This window comes from Pseudophryne corroboree, chromosome 2, assembly GCF_028390025.1.
Source record: "Pseudophryne corroboree isolate aPseCor3 chromosome 2, aPseCor3.hap2, whole genome shotgun sequence".
NCBI classification, from domain to species: Eukaryota; Metazoa; Chordata; class Amphibia; order Anura; family Myobatrachidae; genus Pseudophryne; species Pseudophryne corroboree.
In genome coordinates this window covers 14,060,222-14,082,128 of record NC_086445.1, presented here as the reverse complement: position 1 = coordinate 14,082,128, position 21,907 = coordinate 14,060,222, and the positions used below count along the sequence as shown (strand labels likewise).

Genomic DNA, 21,907 nt, shown 5'->3' with positions numbered 1-21,907 from the left:
ATCTGGACCACGGAAATCAAACGGGAATGCACGGGGAGAGCACAGAGCTAGGGCATAGAGTAGATACAACAAAGCACTGGCTCAGAGTAACATAATCCCAGCCTACTTAAAGGCAGCACAAGCACGGGATTGGCTTACACTTACCCACAGGTGTTTCACAAGTGCTCTGTATTGCTTATTTGGTCTCCAACATGGCCGCCTCCTATACTGCAGACACACAGTGGTGCCTTTGGCCATTTGGTCCCCGCACTCCCAGCTCCCAGATCCTGCATCACCTGTGCCACCGATCACGCCGCATCCCCACACGGCCGCACAGCACCGCGAGCAACCGCACCGGCAACGGATGAACCCCAGAACCCGCAGAGGTGAGAGATTGGTTCATGACAGATGTGGGCAGATAGTGGCATTTGAGTGAACACTGGGGTTGGGGCAGTTATCATTTAGTTGGTGCCTCTGCCTATTTAGTTCTACAACCACCTCTATACTCACATGGAAAGCTGCTATAGCAGAGCTACACAGATCATGATGGACACATTTAGTTAAGTACGAGCGCTTCAGTTATTTCAAATATGTTTTTAAACCTAACAATACAAGACCTTACATACACACCAATGCTAAATACTGGGTTTATTTGCTCTACAAGATGTCAGACATTTGGGGATTATAAAAAAAAGTCATCAAATGTCTCCGAAGTTCTTTTGTCCTTATGCCATATATTATTGGATTTAACATGGGCGTAAGGACCAGGTACAAGTTGGACAGAAGAATTTGGGTTGAAGAAGCCGTGTGTTCCCCAAACCTCTGAGACACAAAAGAGAAGAGAGCTGGGACATAGGCCGCTACAATGACACAGAAATGACTGGCGCAGGTGCTCCATACTTTGCGTCTGGCCTCTTGGGTTGGAAGTCTCAGAACAGTCCTCACAATGATGAAATAGGACACTGCGATGGATGCAGTATCTACTCCCATTACCAGTAGAGCAACTAGTAATCCATATACAACATTAATTCTGATGTCTGCACAGGAAAGCTTGGTCACAGCCATGTGTTCACAATATGTGTCTTCAATTATGTGATTCCCTCAAAATGGCAGCCTCTTCACAAGAAATGGCAGAGGAAGCAATAGGAGTGTTCCTCTCATGGCCCCCAAAAATCCAATCTTAGTGATAAGTGGACTCATTAAGATTGTAGAATATCTAAGTGGGTGGCATATCGCCACATAACGGTCATAGGACATGGCCACGAGTACAGCGGATCCCATGAAGGTAAAGGAATGTACGAAGTACATCTGGACCAAGCAACCCTCAAAAGAGATCTCCCGTTGATTGAACCAGAAGATAAGCACCATCTTAGGTAGGACAGCATTGGACGGGGCAATGTCTGTGAACAATAGCATTAAGAGAAAGAAGTACATGGGCTGGTGGAGACTTTTCTCTGTCTTTATGATGAACAGGATACAAACATTAGCCAGGATGGAGATCACATATATGGAAAAAATGGGCAAAGAAATCCACCCATGTAACCGTTCCAGTCCCGGAATTCCAACCAGGATGAAAGTGGAGTCACTAATGTTAGAACTGCTCAGACTGGCCATCCTTATTTTTGGATCATTAATATCGTATGTTAGATATAATTATCCTAACGTGAGAGAGAACCTCCAAGTATCTGTTTGTGGCTCCAGTTAGCTTATATTATTGTAACCAGGAGCAAGGAAACATCACTGATGAAGCCATTGTCTTCTCCGGTCAGGTGAGATTCAGAGTTACAGTAGGTCACAAGAAAAAAAAAATCTGAAAAAGACATCATAGAAATTATTGGACTTTATATCATATTAAACCCGCTCTGATTTCTTCCTCTTTTATTTTTGTTGTCTTTCACTAATTATTTAATAACCACACTTTTTAAAAAAATCACCTTATAGAAACAGAATTTAACGGTAGATAAGAACCACTTGCCCATCTAGTCTGCCCCTTACTTAACCATATTATTGCCTCAAACCCAATTTGATCCTTATTTCTTTGTAAGGAGATCCTTATGTCTATCTCATACATGTTTACTTTGCTCTACTGTCTTAGCTTCTACCACCTCTGCTGGGAGGTTATTCCATCTATCTGCTAACCTTTCTGAGAAGTAATTTTTCCTCAAGTTTCCCGTGAACCTCCATCCTTTCAGTGTCAGTGCATGTACTCGTGTTCTAATACTTCTCTTCATTTGAAGAATGTTTCCCTCCTGTACCTTGTTAAACCCCTTGGTATATGTGACAGTCTCTATGATGTCCCCCCTTTCCCTTCTCTGCCCCACACTATACATAGTAAAATCCTTGAGTCTTCCTGGGTAAGTTGTGTGAGGTAGGCCATGCACCATTTTAGTTGCCCTTCTTTGTACAGTCTCTAATGTATTAATATCCATCTGAAGATATTGCCTCCAGAACTGGAGACAGTATTCTAGATGAGGCCATACCAATGGGATCCGGTCAGGAAATAGTGACTCGTAGAACCCTTTCCTCCTCAGTAGTTTCCAATATAGTGCCATTAATACTATATTTAGCCTTTATATTTTTGTCTGTGTCCCTCTGAAAATCTCTGCCTTTCAGAGTCCACAATAGTCCAGTGGGTATATTTACTAAAGTTCAATTTTGAGATCATTTTTCTAAATCTACAAAATCAACTGAAATCAATTCTATTTGATTTTCTCAATCCCTTCAAAAATCCCACATTTACTAATAATCGATTTTGCATTCAATTATCAAATCAAATTCGATGTGGATTCATTTTTGGAAGGGATTTTGAGATGAATTTATGAAACCCTTCCAAAATCAAACCTCAAATCCCCATTAAAATCCCCAGCAAAATCATATGCAAAATAAAACAGAACTTCCTCATTGCTTCCTAATGGTCCATATGTATCACATGCACACTAATTACAGGGGAAGCTCTCTCTATACAATGTTTTATTCATGAAAACCTAACTGATGATGATTATTATTATTATTAATAAAATTATTTTTTAAATACTTACAGCTGAAATAGTTGGCAATAAGATTAGTCCTAATCTGCCTTCCTGCCTGCCTTCCACTTTCTGTGCACACATGGGGGTGATTCAGACCTGATGGCATGCTAGGTTTTTTCGCTGCGGTGTGATCAGTTCCGAACTGCGCATGCGTATGCACCGCAATGCGCAGGCGCATTGCACGGGTACAAAGCAGATCGTTGCTGTGCAATGGGTTTAATGAAGAATCCATTCGCACAGCCGATCAAAAGGAGATTGACAGGAAGAGGGCGTTTGTGGGTGTCAACTGACCGTTTTCTGGTAGTGTTTGGAAAAACCCAGGCGTGTCCAAGCGTTTGCAGGGCGGGTGTCTGACGTCAATTCTGGCCTCGGACAGGCTGAAGTGATCGCTGCCGCTGAGTAAATTCTGAGGAACTCAGAAACTGCACAAACTATTTTTGTACCGCTCGGCTGCACATGCGATCGCACACTTGCAAAGCTAAAATACACTCCCCTGTTCGCAGTGCTCCAAAAAATTGTTAGTGAGCGATCAGGTCTGAATTACCCCCTTAGTCAGTTGTTGGTAACAAAACCTCTGCCTGCTCCCTGTTTATTGCATAATCTGGGGGGAGTGATTTATTTAATGCGCGGTTATACAATAGACAGCAGCAAACCACAATATTGTACACTTTTGCCAAATAATATAATAATATGCTTTCCTAATTATTATTTTTAATTGACCAAAGGTGCATTCTGTCATGGATTGGCAAGCTATATGTGCCTCTTTATACTTATTCTCAATAGAACCAGAAGCCAGGAGCAACAGCCATAGCCTAAATCACATGTTGTGGGGGGGGGGGGGGGGTAGAACAATATACTGTAGTAACATGTACTATTATCTGCTTCATTAACATGTATAGGTAGCTTGACCAGCAACCATCCATCTGGCATTTGACTCCTCTCAAATTTTACCATTACCTAGAAATTGAAAAAAAGATACAAATACATTGTCATTAATCCGATCCTGTGCAGATTCTAAACCCAAAACCAAATACCCCCCTCAAATTTTGCAGACAGTGATGATTTGCTGAAGATGTAGGCATCATGGCACGAACCAGAAAAGCCAATTACAACACTCATGAATTTAAGTTTCATTATATCATCTGGCAAAAGTGTCAGATATTGTGCTACGCTGCTATCTATTGCACATTCATGAACCAGTTATGATGCTCATTTGTATAAAAATGTGCAGTATTCAGGGGCGTGGCCTAGCGGGCATTGTGAGAGGACGTGCTGCTGCTGAGCTCCGGTGCCTGACTCCCTTAAAACATCTTGGGAGCGGAGCTTCAGTAATCTAGGCACCCCACCCGATTACCACCACAGGCCAACAATACAAGGGGACCCAGGATGAGAAAGCACAGAGTCGGAGAGCGCATGGCTGGGCGATCAGCGGCCTACTTCTTGATACGAAGCCGCGGCCTTGGGTACGGAGCTCCTGTGCGGACCTCCGCAGCACCACGCCAGCTGATGCCCTCCACAGCCCCAAGGCATCCTCAAGACCCACAGGGGGCTCCAGGGGCTCACAGTAACCTCGGGCAGCGGGGTCCTTGGCTGAGGGCCCTACACTATGCCTAATACCTTCACCTGCTTCCCGTAAAAGGACTGCTGTGCTCCTGGTGCTGCATAACACCACCCTGCTCTCCCACCTGTGGTGCCTCCTGGGGTAAGTTATATCATATCCCCCACATCACTGTGACCATACTGCCCCTGGTCACAGGATACCCCTACCCCATACTCCTGATCTATATTTACACTCACATTGGTGGTTTGTGGGGCCTGGAAACAGGGGATTGGAAACATCTCCTTACCGCATCATTGCATTAGATGCTAATAACTGTTGGCAGGCCACGTTGTCTGGCATCTTAGTGCTTGGAATTACCACATTTTCTTTTGTTTGATCTCAGCAACTCTCCAGTATTACAGTAATTATGGATAAATATGTGGCTTGGTCCAACAGAGGCGCAACAGGCGACAAGTCGGGCAGGGGACGCGGCAGCGACACTCCGTCAACAGCTTCACCTCAGTCTCCGAGTGTTAGGAGGGGAGAGCTGGATAGGGAATTGGCCTATGACACAAATCCTCCCACTGTCACTGGCTCTCTAACCTCTCAAGACCTGACCGCTCTACTGGCCTCACTACTCGATCAGAAATTGGCGCCACTAAAGGATTCCATTGATTCTGCACTGACCCAGCTTACAAAACACGATCAACGTCTCTCTGAGGAGGAACAACGCAAAGCAGATTTGGAAGACGAACTCACTAGGGCCAGGGCCACTGTATCTGACCAGGAGAAATCGGTGATGATCATGGCGGACAAATTAGAAGATTTAGAGAATAGAAATCGTAGAAACAATGTCCGCGTCATTGGTCTCCCCGAATCAGTCAAATATGCAGATTTGATGCCATTGGTCTCTCAATGGCTGCCGCAGGAATTAGGATGCGTTACAGCTGGTAGCTCATTATTAGTGGAGAGGGTGCATCGTGTAGGCCCGGACAGACAAACAACAAGAGATCGCCCTCGCCAAGTGATATTACGGATCCTGAACTATGCCGACAAAGTACGTCTGCTAGAAGCTTACCACAAAAGTACCGACCTACGATATCAAGGTGCAAAGCTTTTGCTGTTCCAAGATTTATCATACCTGGTGGCCATGAAACGGTTTGAATTTTCCCCAATATGCAAGAAATTGTTTGAAATGGGATGCCTATTCTCGTTATAGTATCTGGCTAAACTTCGGGTCTTTCATAATGGCAAACCCCACTTTCTTGAATCACCTCAGGCGGCAAGGAACTTTGTGGACTCATTATCTTCAGATTCCATGGCACGCGAATCAGACGAGGACTGAGGATGAGTAACATTATTTGCATTATAATCTTTCTTTTTTTCCCCATTCAGGTCCCTAAAATCGCTATTGACCATTAAGGCCTCTGTTATCTCCTGTATTTTTCAGACCGCACAATTGTGGCTGTTTGAGAAATTTTACTCTAATTATGATATACTTGAGCTATGTTTTGTACAAATTGCACTTTTATTGCATCGACTATATATATGGTTATATGCTGTTTTTGCTCTTTTTCTATTTTAATATCGTTTTACTGATAATGTTATGGTATTCCATGATATCCCCATGTTTTCCCTGCCCCTCCACCCTTGGCCCTATGGCCACTGTTGTAGATTTTGGCAACCTTATAGATTGTCTGCTTGGGTCAGAAAAGTTATAACTTATTATGAAGTTTAAACATTTGGTTTATTGTTTTGAATTTGTGGCATATGTATTCAGGTCTAACACGATACTCTGGGTTCTTATTTACAGGTCCCCACCCGCTCGCTGGGACGGGTTGGACAAGATCTTTTTCTAGACTTTTGCTTATTTTTTGGCCTAGAGTAGGTATAGGATAAAATGACTGTCCCAGCTGCTAGCTCCACCAAGACTCAATCCTCTCTCAAATTCATCTCTTGGAATGTGGAGGGGCTTAACTCCCCTATTAAAAGACGCAAAATATTGACACATCTGAAACATCTTAAACCGGACGTTGCCTTTCTACAAGAGACCCATTGGGACGTAAAGGACCCGAATATACTTAAGGGACCATGGGTGGGAGAAATTAAAACTGTCGAAGTCAAAAATATTACATACACACCAAATACAAACTACAAACAGATGGGTCGCTGTGTGCACAGCGATATATGGTAGCATACGCATTCACACAGACAGGCCACAAAGATATATTCAACATATATTTCATACAACACATAAATATAACATGTCAAGCACCAGACATTATAATGTATTTATATAGGAGATTTATAACATCATATATAACATCATATATAACATCATATATACAGGTTGAATATCCCTTATCCAAAATTCTAAATACCACATTTTTGGTTCCCCTACTGAGATAATGTCACATATATGTGTATAGTATATTATATATCTATATAATATATCTATATATACACATAATATATAATATATAAATCATTATCTCAGTAGGGGACACAAAAATGTGGGTTTATGAATTTTGGATAAGGGATACTCAACCTGTATATATATATATATGTATTATTGGAATGGAACAAGATAAACATATCATGCTTGGTGTCAAAATGATCAGGGGAATGAGTGTGTTGGTTTGATAGCTGTGGTTAGATTGTAGCACATTGCAACGATTAGTTATGATTAAATATAGGAATATGAAGCCACAATTCTGAAGTGAACAAAGAACTTCCTGAAAAACCAGTGGCTATCACCTCTTCAAGGCTAGACGTTGCTTGCATATGAACTGACCAATAACACATCATGAATGAGAGATTTCCCTCCCCTGGACCAATAACAGAAGACTCAGTCCCAGACATGTACTTCCCCCAATACACAGTATATAGGTATTTCCACTCACCCAAGAAGTTCTGTTTGCTGTTTTCTGCTGCTGTTAGTTGCTATTTGTTTGCAGAGAGGGAGAAATGGAGCGGACTGTGCATTGAGGGAAAGGGTAATGTAAGTATGCTAGCTGTAATGGATTATTTTGTAACTATCTGCTTCTTGTGTAATTGTAACTCTGTAACCATATATATACTGTACATGTGTTATATTGTATGCATACCCTTTTTTTTTTTTTTATTTAATGTTTTTATTAAGTCGAATGAACTGTTACAATACAGACAGGAGATGACAACTCCGAGTAAATATTGAATCACATACAAGTTATCCCGTGGAGGGGAAATCCAATATAACAAGAACAAAGGAGTGCGTCAATAATGACAGAAGTGTATATCGACTACAGTTTTTCTGAGATTAAACAATGATAAACGTAAAGAGGAGAAGTAGTAAGAGGAAAGAAGAATCTGAGGAAGAGACAGATAGAGTGGGAGAAAGAGAGGGAAGGGGGGGGGAATGGGAGAGTGGTGGATCGTCAGAGAAGTTAGCAGGGTGGGAGTGTGCCTTGGAGGGCAAAACCTCCCTAGCACAGACCATGTCAACTGTCCAACCCAGGACGGCATAGCATCTCTTATATTTATTATGACCTTTTTGGTATAGGTTAATGCATCATACCGCATCACTTTACATCACACCCCTGAAATGGAGGGTGTAATAAAGATGAACCAAGGTTCCCATATCCTCCTATATTTGTCCGATCTATCATGTAAGGATGCTGTAATTTTCTCCATTGTGGAGATATGCCAAATTTTAGCTATTAGCATGCTCCTATGGGGGGTATTGGTTTTTTTCCAATTCTTAGCTATCACACAGCGGGCTGCATGTAAGATTTGAAGAACTAGGCTATTTGCATGGCTATCTAAATTGGGTAAGGGAAGGCCCAGTAGGGCTGACCATGGACCCAGGGTTATTCGTGAACAGAAGATAGAACTAATGAGAGCTTCCACCTGAGTCCAGAACATGTGTATTTTTGGGCATGACCACCATATGTGTTTGAAATCTCCGGTTTGGCCGCATTCACGCCAACATAGTGGAGAGGACCCTGGAAAAATCCTGTGTAGGGTCGCAGGGACCCGATACCATCTCGTGTAGACTTTGTAAGAATTTTCCTTTACTAAGGAGGAAATTGAAGACTGGGCTACTTTTTGTCTAATGGTTTCCCAGGAGTCTTCATCAGGGGGAGGGCCTAGGTCCTGTTCCCACTTACTTTCATGGGGGAGTAGGTCAACTGCCTTCAGGGAACGTAACAAACCGTAGAGTATGGATATAATGCCCTGCCGCATGGGAGAATAAATACAAAGACGTTCCAAGGGGGTAGGCTGGCGAAAAACCTGGGATTTGGGAAGGGAGCTTAAAAAGGAGCGGAGTTGTAAGTATTCATATGCCACAGGTTGGGAAATATTATATCTGTCACATAGCGATTGAAGGGAACGCCATGAGGACCCATCTATAAAATCAAACACCAGACCCGGGCGCGGGTCCAAGTGGAGCCACGAGTGGGATCGCAATGTTGAGCCTGGGGGGAAATCCCGGTTATCCCAAATAGATGTGATGGGTGAAGGGAAAGTGGACAGGCCGTAATGTCGAATGCAGAAAAGCCACAGGGAGCAGGTGAGTTTTGTTGAGGGGATACAAGTATGCATTGACCGTAGTGGCTTAGTTGGCGTAAGGAGGGAAACCAAAGTGGAGACCCCGGCCGCAAAGAGTTCAATTTGGATCCAGGGTAGGCGGGGGGTTGGGGAGAACCATGCTAAGGCCTGACTCAGATGGGTTGCATGATAGTATTTACGGATATCCGGCAACCCCCTACCTCCCATTAATGGGTCACGTACTAGGGTGGAGGTCTTGATTCTAGGGGGTTTATTAGACCATATAAACTTTACAAAGAGTTTCTGCATTCGACGTAAGGCCTCCGCGGGGATACTTACGGGAATTGTTTGGATCAGATACAGGATCCTGGGGAGGATGTTCATCTTTACTGAAACTATCCGTCCGAACCAGGCTATAATCTGTTTATCCCAAGCTCGAAGGTCTGACTCTATACACTTAAACAGAGCTGGGAAGTTCTCCGAGTATAGAGATTCATAGGAATTAGTGATATACACGCCTAGATACTTAATTTTCTTGGTGCGCCAGGAAAAACTAAAGTTAGCAGCTAGGAGAGATCTGGTATTCCCGCCAAGATGCAGAGGGAGGGCTTCCGATTTAGAGTAATTAATGCGATATCCCGAATAGTGGGAATATAATGATAGGGTTTTAAATAGATTAGGGATAGAGATATTAGGAGAGGAGAGAGTTAAAAGAACATCGTCAGCGAATAATGACAATTTGAATTCCTCCCCACCAACAGGGATTCCTTTAATGTCGGGGTTGGATCTAACCATACACGCCAGAGGTTCGATCGTCATAGCAAAAATTAGTGGTGACAGGGGGCACCCCTGGCGTGTACCGTTGCTGATGTGAAAGAGGTGAGAGTCTTTGCCATTAACCCGGACTCTAGCAGAGGGGTTGGAGTAGAGTGCCTGAATACCCTGAAGTAGGCTTCCTCCCAGGCCGAACCTGCGCAGAGTGGCGAACATGAAAGGCCATAGTATTTTGTCAAAAGCCTTCTCTGCATCAAGCGAGAGAAGGATGGAGGGCAGTCTGGTTTTGTTAATAAGATGGACCAGATTAATAGTTCTCCGTGTATTGTCCCTAGCTTGTCGGCCTGGGATGAAGCCCACCTGATCAGCGTGTATTAGATGTGGGAGAATTGGGTTTAATCTTAGGGCTAGAATTTTAGCGAATAGTTTAATATCGTTATTTAATAAAGAAATGGGGCGGTAGCTAGCACAGGAGTTAGGATCTTTCCCAGGCTTATGGATCAAAACTATTCGTGCCTCCAATGCGCGAGGAGAAAGGGGATTACCGCTTAGAAATCCATTGAAGAGCCTGCAAAGGTGGGGTAATAAAGTCCCCTTAAATTTCTTATAGTACATAATTGAGATCCCGTCAGGTCCAGGGGCTTTGCCTGGTTTCTGAGTTTTAAGAGCATTCTCTAATTCCTCGACAGTAATCTCTGCGCTCAACTGAGAAATTGTCGAGCTGCTCACGGATGGTAGATTACATTTATCTAGGAGGGAGTCGATCCCCTCATCAAATCTCTGTGATGAGGGGGGGGTCACTTCCGAGTTATACAAAGATTTATAGAACCCTTCGAATTCATCCAAAATGCGATCAGGGTCATGAGTCAGAGTTCCTTGTTTAGTGCGAATGGATAAAATATTTTTGGAAGAAATCTGAGCCCTCAACTTTCTGGCTAGGAGTTTATCTGCTTTGTCTCCTTTTTCATAATATAACTGATTAAGACGTCTAAGGCACTGTTCAGTTTTATGTGATAAAAGCATATTGAGTTCGCCCCTGACTTTAAGTACCTTTTCTAAATCAGCAGAATTTAGGGAGGCCTTATGGGCTTCCTCCAACTGATGGAGTTGATTAGATAGCTCCAAAAATTTTTGGGAACGCTGTTTATGGAGTCTGGCCGCGGTCTGGATGAAGTGGCCCCGGAGGACCGCTTTATGTGCCTCCCATAGGGTCATATCCGATATACCGGGTGTTTGGTTCTCGGTGAAATAATCAGTCAATGCCTGAGTGGTTTGTTGTAGCACTTCAGGCTGTTGAAGAAGGGCATCGTTAAGGGACCAAGAGGGGGGGGAGGGAGAACGAGCTAACCCAGACAGAGTCAGAGAAATAGGGGCGTGGTCGGACCACGTTATTGGATAAATACGGCAATTCTGAATTTTAGAGGTCAGGTCTCTTCCAACCATTATCATATCAATTCTAGTATATAAATTGTGGACTGGGGAAAAAAACGTATAATCTTTAATTAAGGGGTCGGCAACCCTCCAGGAGTCGAATAGTAGATGATTTTTAAGTAGCGAGTGCAAGGCTTTGGAGTTACGGGCGCTTAAGTGTGACTGGGAGGGTGGAAGGGGGTGGGAACGATCAAGATTATGGTGTAGTATAGTATTAAAGTCTCCCGCTATTAGGAGGTCACCTTTCCTACATTGGGCAATTTTAGAGTCTAAGGAAGCAAAGAACGAAGCCTGATTAACATTGGGAGCGTAAACATTGACCATAGTGATGGGAGCATTATTAAGTTTGCCTACTATAATAAGGAACCTACCGCGTTTGTCCTTAATGATTCGGTCTGGTTCCAAGTGTAAATGAGCGGGGATCAGAATGGCGACCCCTCTTTTCTTTTGGGTGCGGTCACAGGCATGGATGGCGACAGGGTGGCGTCTAGAGCGTAGTTCAGGATGGGAGACACCCCTAAAATGCGTCTCCTGAAGGAATACCAGATCTCCCCTTACCTGTTTCAGAAAAAGAAATAATTTGGTCCTCTTTTGGGGACTATTGAGACCCTTCACATTATAGGATATTACATTAATAGACATATTGTTACCAGTATGAGCTTATCATAATTAAACCTGACGGCCCAAGGATGATCTCCCGGGGAGACAAGGGGGACAAGGGGGAAAGGAAGAGTAGGGAGAGAAGAAAGAGGGGAAAGAGACAGGAGAGATAGAAAGAAACATCTAAAAGACTGTAAAATAAACATGCATATTTGACCGAGCCAACGACCCATTGTACACGGCGTACGGGTCCGTATGTCTGAGCACCCGTATGGGGAATCTAAGGGAGATAGCAACTCCCCTATGCTCAAACTTGACTATAGTGGCTCGGCGGGGGGACGCAGCTCCGACCACCAAGGGGCCCACCAACAAAACCCGAGGAGGGCGACCGAGGGGGTCGGAATAACATCTAACCATAATGAACCACCGTTAAGAACCAATAAACAGAATAAACATAAGCTAAATTATATAAGCTAAGCTCAGGGAGGAACTTTTAGACCTCCAAATCAGATAGCATAACAGTATCGGTGAACATATAATAACCCATCAGAGCATCTACAAAGGAGCTTTCATGGCGGGTCCTGATTTGCAGGAATCTTCTCCGGGACTGTCGACCAAAGGCGTCGAGGTGCTCGTTGTGGGAGGGGAGAATTCGGTGGATGTCGGAGATCTGGTGCCTCTCGTGGGGAGGATGATTTATTGGGCTCTGGTGGGGATAAGTTCAGTCTTAACAGGAGCCTGTGAGCCTCCTCCTTGGATCGTGCCAGCATTCTCTTCCCATCAAGCTGTACAATTAGGGCAAAGGGAAAACCCCATCTGTAGCGGATGTGATTATCCCTGAGGATTTGGGTGTATTCCCTCAAGTCGAAGCGCCTCTTAAGAGTAGTAGGGGATAAGTCCTGGAACACCAAGAGCTTGTGAGATTCGAACAGACAGACGTCCTTGTTCCGGGCAGCCATTAGGATTTTATCTTTAGTTTTGAAATAGTGGCAGCGTAAAACTACGTCGCGAGGAGGGGACGAGGTTGAGGGTTTTTGGCGAAGGGAACGGTGAGCCCTATCTAGGAGGAATTGTTCACGTGGGATGTCTGGCAGGAGGTGTTGAAAGAACCGGAGGAGGAAATCCTCCAGTTGTGTTGGTTCCACCGATTCCGGGATATATTTAATGCGCAGGTTATTTCGTCGTGCGCGGTTATCAGCGTCCTCCTGTTGGTCCTGGAGTAAGTAGATATCCTCTTGCATGACTTGAACAGAATGTTCTAGCTCCTGCTGGAAGGTGATGACCTCATCGATTTTCTGTTCAACATCATTAGTGCGGGCCCCGAGGTCAGATATCTCCGCCTTGAGACCAGAGATGGCTTTGTGAATCTCGGAATGGAAGGCCTGTTTTAGCGACTTCATTTCCGTTAAGATTGAGGAGAAGCAATCTTTCATGGAGGGGTCTGGGACCGATGAGTCTTCCTCCGATTCCGAAGCCAAGTCAGGGGGGGGGGCGGCGGGTAGTTTGGTTGCACTAGACTTCATTTTGGAAATGAAGGACGATATTTCCGCCGATGCTGCTGTGGCTTTCTTAGACTTGGATTTAGATTTAGGCATGGTGTGCGACAGTCCCGAAGATAGAAAGGGTCATAGGTTAGAGCCGAGCCATAACGTGAGTAGTTAGTGATCCATCATGAAATGAGTATAGAGAATAAACATAGAAAGACCCCCAGGGTCGTACCCGCAGGTACTCAGCAAGCCATTCCCCCGGCCACCAGTATCATGGAGGGCTGATATGTAGAGGTGCACTGCCAATGTAGGGGAGAGAGATGATAGGCCAGCATATGTGGGGGCCCAGCTGATCACAGCTTAGATGCCCAGCGCGGCTCAAACTTGAGGTCCTGGCTCCACACCAAGGGGAAGGCCGCAACCCGCAGGAGGGCTAAAAAGCGCTCCCCGATTCCGCGGGTCCCCCTCAGTGGTTGCAGTGGGGCTTATGAGAGTGTCAGAGGGGTTCCTGGGCTCTCAGAGAGGGGATGAGAATCCGTAGGGTTATGTATTTTAAAGTGTGCAGGTAGGGGGGTCCGGTCTCAGCAGGGTGTTCGTGCGCGCCGCCGGGCGAGCTCCTCCGGCTTCTGCCCCACTCCAGGCCCCGGCTTCTGTTTGGGGAGGTAGGCCGCAATCCGCAGGAGCGTTTAAAAGCGCTCCCCGACTCCGCGGGCTCCCCAGGTGTCAGCAGTAGGGTCAGGCAAGCCTATGGGGTGTTTTGTGGCTGGATTGGGGTGCAGGAACAGGAGTTAAGGGGGCTTTATGAGTGCTGTTTAGGGAGAGCTGATGTGGCAGCCTTGGGTGTGCAATGGGCTTTTTTCAGTAGAGAGGAGTGAGTAACGGAGCCCCTTTACTCTGTGCAGCTTGTGTGCACCGTGGCTTGGAATCCAAGATGGCCGCCGCTGCTGTGACAGGCTAAAAGGTGCAGGTTTGTGAGTGAAGCCTGCGGGTCTTTGGTGGATTTCCCCTTTATTTAAATGTACCTGGGGGTCCGTGGTGGGTCTCCAGGTGGTCAGGGGGCCCAAGGGATGTCCGTGGAGCGCCGTCTGGGTCCCGTTGCTGATGCGCGCCAGTCCGGAGCTTCCCGCCGGGCCGTCTTTAAACTCAAGGCCCCGGCTTCAGTGGCCGGTGTAGGCCGCGTCACCGGAGCGGCCTGCAGAGTCTCGCCGCTTCCCGGGGTCACGTAGTTGTGTACTGCCTGTCGTCAGTACCTCACTTAGGGGTGGTCTAGTCCGGGTTTGGCTGCAGAAAAGAGAGTTTGTAGGCTTTATTCTCCGGAGCCCTGCTGCAGCACGTCTACTCAGGGATACAGCCAGGCCACGCCCCCCCGGTAACTCGTATGCATACCCTTTTAATATCAAAAATATACATCTCTGAGCATTGGACCTCAGCCACTGTGTGCGATTGCTTGTTTTCTCTTAAGGGATGTAGTGTTTGTGACGTACAGCGCACTTTTATCGTATATGGTAATAAGATGCGCCTTGCGTCCACAGCATATATTAATGCTGGCATTTTAAATATTTATTAGAAATAAATCTGACATTCTCAGTTGGGAGCACGTCCGGGATATCACGTACTTAATGATGCGCTGTACAGACGCTGCTGTGGTCTACCAGCTAAAGATGGACGCATCTAGATGCTGCTGAACCGCATGCCATTTGTTTTTTTGTTTTATCAGTAAGGCGCTGATATGAAATTCAAGTGACAATATATTTCTTTGTTGCGTGAGTGTGACAAAAAAAATGCACAACATGTGAAAGGCTACAGCGTATTTTTATTGTTGCAAAACAAAGTTCAAATAAGTCATATTGTGTTTGATTCAGATTGGATTGTTTATCTGTTGAGTAAATTTAAAGAGCATTTAAAAGTTGGTGCATAGGTATGATATAGCTGTGTTAGCATGCTGCGTCCTATTCGCATACTGCTTTCATAGGCCTAAAGTAGCAAAGCTTTGTTCACGCTGAAAAAAAACGTGTGGAAGCATTGTTACCATGCAGTGGGAATTGTCTATTAGGGCAACTTCCGGTGCTTGTATGAATTGGGATTTATTTGTGACAAAAGAGCTAGCCGCATGGTATTCTGGCCGCATGGTGTGACCACCATTTTGTCCATGCACATGGCTTTGGAAGGGGGGAGGAGCAGTAGCCATTTTAGGTAAGGTCACTCTATCCACCTAGCTAACAGCTGACTTTCAGTCTGTAAAACAATCTGTTTCCTTTGTCACAAATAAACAATATATATATATACAAATCCAACACCATTTAAAAGCTACCAATGAATTTAACTAACCCATGCCATAGTCAATCACAAATAGTATTTCATCTGGGCCTAGAGAGAGAAATAATGAGATAAATACTTGGCTTAATGTAAGAATTACAAACAGATGAAGAGGGTTTTTTTTCCTTTCCCAGGATTTGTTAACCCTCTGCTAGGGTAGGATAGGCTATTGAAATGTTAATGAACCTGTTCAACCACTTTGGTACCACAAGCAGGTGAACAGCTGTTGATATGCAAATTAGAGGCTCTGTAGGGGTGAGGGGTTTCATAGAAGTGTAGTAAATAATGTGTATATATGTGTATGTATATATATATATACCGTATATACTCGAGTATAAGTCAACCCGAATATAAGTCGAGGCACCTAATTTTACCACAAAAACTGGGAAAACGTATTGACTCGAGTATAAGCCTAGGGTGGTAAATGCAGCTCTAACCGTACACAGCCCTCACATTGTCAGATATGCCCCCACAGTGTCAGATATGCCCTCACACTGCCAGATATGCCCCCACAGTGCCAGATATGCCCTCACACTGCCAGATATGCCCCCACAGTGCCAGATATGCCCTCACACTGCCAGATATGCCCTCACACTGCCAGATATGCCCCCACAGTGCCAGATATGCCCTCACACTGCCAGATATGCCCCCACACTGCCAGATATGCCCTCACACTGCCAGATATACCCCCACAGTGCCAGATATGCCCCCTCAGCGCCAGATATGCCCTCACAGTGCCAGATATGCCCCCTCAGTGCCAGATATGCCCTCATAGTGCCAGATATGCCCCCTCAGTGCCAGATATGCCCTTATAGTGCCAGATATGCCCCCACACTGCCAGATATGCCCTCACACTGCCAGATATGCCCCCACAGTGCCAGATATGCCCCCTCAGTGCCAGATATGCCCTCACAGTGCCAGATATGCCCCCTCAGTGCCAGATATGCCCTCATAGTGCCAGATATGCCCCCTCAGTGCCAGATATGCCCTTATAGTGCCAGATATGCCCCCTCAGTGCCAGATATGCCCTCATAGTGCCAGATATGCCCCCTCAGTGCCAGATATGACCCCTCAGTGCCAGATATGCCCTCATAGTGCCAGATATGCGCCCCCACCAAGTGCCAAATATGCTCCCCCAGTGCCAGTTACTTACCTTCCGCCGCTCCCACGCTGTCTTGTGAAGGAGGGACATGGAGGGCACAGCGCACGCCTCTCCTGTGTCCCTCCTGCGTCTCCGGCGGCCGCGGCGGGTCTGTTAAATGAAGTGCCGGTTCGTGAGCCAATCAGAGCTCACGAATGGGTACTTCATTTAATAGACCCGCTGCTGCCGCCGGAGACGCAGGAGGGACACAGGAGAGGCGCGCGCTGTGCCCTCCATGTCCCTCCGTGTCCCTCCTTCACACTGCACTGCACTGCCCTCCGTGTCCCCACTCCTTCCCTGCACTGACTCGAGTATAAGCCGAGGGGGCGTGTTTTCAGCACAAAATAAAGTGCTGAAAAAGTTGGCTTATACTCGAGTATATACGGTATATATATATATATATATATATATATATATATTATTATATGGGTATTTATATCAGCGTATGTTCTGCAAGATAGCTATCCAATCTGAATCATAGCATTTAAATTATAGTCAATAGTCATTATAGATCTGCATAGAATCGGATACGTTTATTTGTTATACATTTTGTGTATTTGATTAAATGGGTAAATTGTAGAACACATACAACTTTCAATTTCGACCTAAAAGTTTAGGCAGCACTCAACGGAAGATTACCCGTGTGGGCAACTTCCAGCGTGTGTAAGGAACAAAGGTGTATTGTGTAGTGAGCAGTAGAAATACAAATTTGCTGCCTTGCTTACATTGATCATGATAAGTGTGGAATATTTAGGTGCGAACGCACGGTGTACACGTGGTACGGTAGAAAAAGTACGTGAGGTGAGCATACGGAAATGCGCATGTGGCGCGAGAACGCGCACGGTTGCATGCTTATGCAAGGTTGCGTAAAATAGCGAGCGCAGTTTTCTTTTATCCACACAATAGAAGTTAAATTTAAGTCGGGATAGAAGACATAGTTATACAGTAATGAGTAACTATCCGATTTTAAAAGCAGATTACTATAATATTTTGATTAAAGTGTACTACCTCTGGGACAAGCTATCAATCAAAGGGAGTGATATTTTTCTGTACAGAAAACATTGTGTATTAGTGTGAGTTGAAAGTAGGAGTGGATGTATTGAACCCCGGAAACCAGGATCCCGTGGGAGACGCTGAGTTAGCAGAGGCTTGGCGGCGTGAAGGCTCGCAACCTTGCATATTGACTAGTATTGAGGCACGTAGTGTGTGTGTGTGTGTTTTTACAGGAAAAACGTGCAGAGGAGCGTGATAGATTGTGATAGATTGATTTAAGGTTTTGGTGTTACGCTCCGGCTTACGAGCGCAGCTTGTGAATTTGACTCCTGTGATCGTGGGGCGTATAGATAACAAGTATCTATAAGCTGTGCGATTGGACCGCACGTCTGTGTGTGTGATACGCGGCGCAACGTAATACCATTTGCGTTCTTTGTTCGCAATTGCGTCATCATATGCGCTGTGTAGAGCATACACAGACGTGATTTGTGTAAGGAAGAAGATACTTCGCTGAGCACAGGGAGTTTCTTGGTGGACATTCACTGGATAGGGTGATCGATAAGTTGTTACTCATCCAACAAAATTCCAGTGGATAGAAAACCAAAAGTAAAGGAATTTTTCGCTGGCTCTCTCTCAGGAAAACATTCCAACAGGCTTTCAACCTCCACTGGAAAAGGTGCGGTATTAATTCTGTTAATACTTCAATAATTCCAGTGCTGAGGGGTCTGGTAGGAGCTTAGGCCCTCATTCCGAGTTGTTCGCTCGTTATTTTCCTTCGCATGCGCAATGTTCGCACTGCGGCTGCGCCAAGTAAATTTGCTAAGAAGTTTGGTATTTAACTCACGGCATTACGAGGTTTTTTCTTCGTTCTGCTGATCGTAGTGTGATTGACAGGAAGTGGGTGTTTCTGGGCGGAAACTGGCCGTTTTATGGGTGTGTGCGAAAAAACGCAGGCGTTTCAGGGAAAAACGCGGGAATGGCTGGAGAAACGGGGGAGTGTCTGGCCGAACGCTGGGTGTGTTTGTGAGGTCAAACCAGGAACGACAAGCACTGAACTGATCGCACTGGAAGAGTAAGTCTCGAGCTACTCAGAAACTGCAAAGAAAAAACTTTTTGCTATATTGCGAATACTTCGTTTGCAATTCTGCTAAGCTAAGATTCACTCCCAGAGGGAGGCGGCTTAGCGTGTGCACTGCTGCGAAAAGCGGCTAGCGAGCGAACAACTCGGAATGAGGGCCTTAGTCTGGGTACGCGGGGGTCATTAATGGAGTGATTCGTGGTACTGGCCAGCGGAGGCAGGAGCGGGTGAAAAGCGCTCAAAGGGACTTTTCACCGTCGTCTCGTGTGGGCCATTTGGTGTGTTGTGAAAAAAGTCCACAATGGGAGCCAGATGGGCATGCAAGAGGTGTTCAGCAGCCAGGGTTCAGGCTGGAGAGCAGAGGCCAAGAGGGTCCGCTGGTTTATAGTGTGTGAGAAGTATGGTCCACACGATGAGGCTTATTATGATGAATGGGTGCGAATGACAGTGGATGATAGGGCATCATTTCCTAGAGTTGGTGGTTTTGATCCTGAGGTATTGCAGGTAGTATGTTTAACCAAAGTCATATAGCAACAATGAATGAGTAGAAAAAAGAGAAAGCAAGTACACCGCCATATGTAGATGTGGAAGCAGTTACAGCCAGCATACAAACTATAGAAAATAATAAAAATAAAAATATGAAAAATGTGAATGTAACCTATATATGTACTAATGAATGTCAAAGTTTTATTTAGGAGGAGAAGGTGACCCAACTCTGGTTTCAGCCATTTCTCATGCACTCAGAGGAGTATCCAACCGGTAAAAGAGGAGCTGTAGCCTGCAGGGGAAGTGGCTGAGACCAGTGGAACTGGTAAGTATGGAGCCATTCAAGTACATATATAGTAAAACCTAAAAATAAAAATAAAAATCATAAATGGAGAATATCCTGTCCGCACATTAGAATTTCCCAGTAGGAAAGCGGACAGAGAAAGGGTAACCCCCGGGTATTTCTTTTTAATTACCACATAAGAAGTATTAATTTCTAGGAATGCCCTTGTCTAGATAAGCTCGGAAATGTTTGTTGGACCATGTACAGACCCTTAATACGGGATGAGAAGGATTGAATGAATACTTCGCTTGACCTAGAAGCTTGTTATTATTATTATTTTTGCAGTACTAGAAAATTCTCCGTCAGGATAAGATCACTGGTAAACACTAATTCGGTAAATGGGAGGAACAAGAGAAGTACAACATTACCCTTTGACAAAACCTGCAGAAGTTACGATTGGGCCTCTTTGATGCTAAACCCTTTTCTTTTTTTTTGTCCTAGTAGTAGTGGCCCCTGACTAACTTAATCTACAGAGATTTTGTTATGTAAATTGAAATGTGAAATACATATATTGTACTCCCGCTCAGGAAGTACAAGGTATGTTAGATATTCCTCAAAGACTAATGTTGCATTCCACTGTTCTAGATTCATGTCCATCACAGATAGAAGAAATTATCTCACAGATACCGGGTTCCCTATGAATTTAGGATGAACAGGACACTGGATTGATGGCTGAGGTAGTCCCAGTAGTGACACAGCAAGCACAAGCTTTAAGTGGGGTAGACCAAGTATTTAAGAATCAATTCCCTGTAGTGCCCAATCCAGTTGTCATTTTAATAAAATCCTCTCCACCTCTAAAAACTTATCTGTCACCAACCTCTATTCTGTTTTTCTTCACAGTTTCCTCTTCATCTTTTGCATTCACACAAGGGGGTACAATACATGGACCCGATTCTCCCAAGGTTTCAAGTGACAGCCTGAATATTTTCTCCCAAGCCCTACATGATTGTTTACAGTCCTTTCAGCCTGAGAATGGGTCGGTGCTGATACAATATGTTGATGACTTGTTGTTGTGCGCTGATTCATTTGAGTCGTTCCTGGCAGATACGAAGCAGTTTCTGTTTTGTCTCTTCCAGACAGGACACAAGGGCCCTCATTCCGAGTTGTTCGCTCGCAAGCTACTTTAAGCAGCACTGCACACGCTAGGCCGCCGCCCTCTGGGAGTGTATGTTAGCTTAGCAGAATTGCTAACGAAAGGTTAGCAGTTCTGCTAATAAATAATTCCCTGCAGTTTCTGAGTAGCTCCAGACCTACTCCTAGATTGCGATCACTGCAGACTGTTTGGTTCCTGGTTTGACGTCACAAACACGCCCTGCGTTCGGCCAGCCACTCCCCCGTTTCTCCAGCCACTTCTGCGTTTTAACCAGGCACGCCTGCGTTTTTTAGCACACTCCCGGAAAACTGTCAGTTTCCGCCCAGAAACACCCACTTCCTGTCAATCACACTACGAACACTCGAGCGATAGAAAAACGTCGCTCGGCCTTGTGTAAAACTGCATCGTTTTGTGTGAAAATACTTAGCGCATGCGCACTGCGTACCATGTGCATGCGCATAAATGCCGAATTTTAGCATGATCGCAATTCTGCAAAAAACGGCAACGAGCGAACAACTCGGAATGACCCCCACGGTCTCAAGGGATAAACTACAGTTGTGTAGGACAAGGGTCAAATACCTGGGACGTAATACTGGTACATGATTTGACAGTTCATACACCACATGCCGTATTGGTCCTTCAAAGTTATGCCCAAACCCGGTATGTCTCATTAGCACGATGGCACCAGTATATTACTGCAGTGTGCCTTGCCATGCACAAAGGGTGGAGGATGAGAATACTGGTGAAGGGAAATTTTGTGCAGACACTGATATGCATGATGGTATGGAATATCTGAATTAGACCTTTACTATGAGACCAGACATAAGTGACAGCCCGTTGGTGAACGCAGACCTGATTTTTTTCCCCTTTTTCCCTCTAGAGATGTTTTTTTCTTTTTTTTTGAGTTATGCTCATGGTACTCTACATTGCAAACACACTACAGTTAAATTGAGATGCAAATTTGTGTTCCCTACAGGAAAAGGAGGTCTGGAAGGCGAAGGAGTATGGTCAGGAGTCCTCAGGACTCTGGAGAGATGGACAAGGTAAGCCAGTGGCCCCCAGGACGTATCTCCCAGGCCTAGCTGAG

The 21,907-nt window shown here is 45.0% G+C and overlaps 1 pseudogene; it reads right to left on the bottom strand.

Annotated features, from left to right (window-relative positions):
- Positions 1–636: 636 nt before the first annotated feature.
- LOC134988873 (olfactory receptor 52P1-like) lies at positions 637–1,593 on the bottom strand (annotated as a pseudogene).
- Between the last annotated feature and the right edge of the window lie 20,314 nt (positions 1,594–21,907).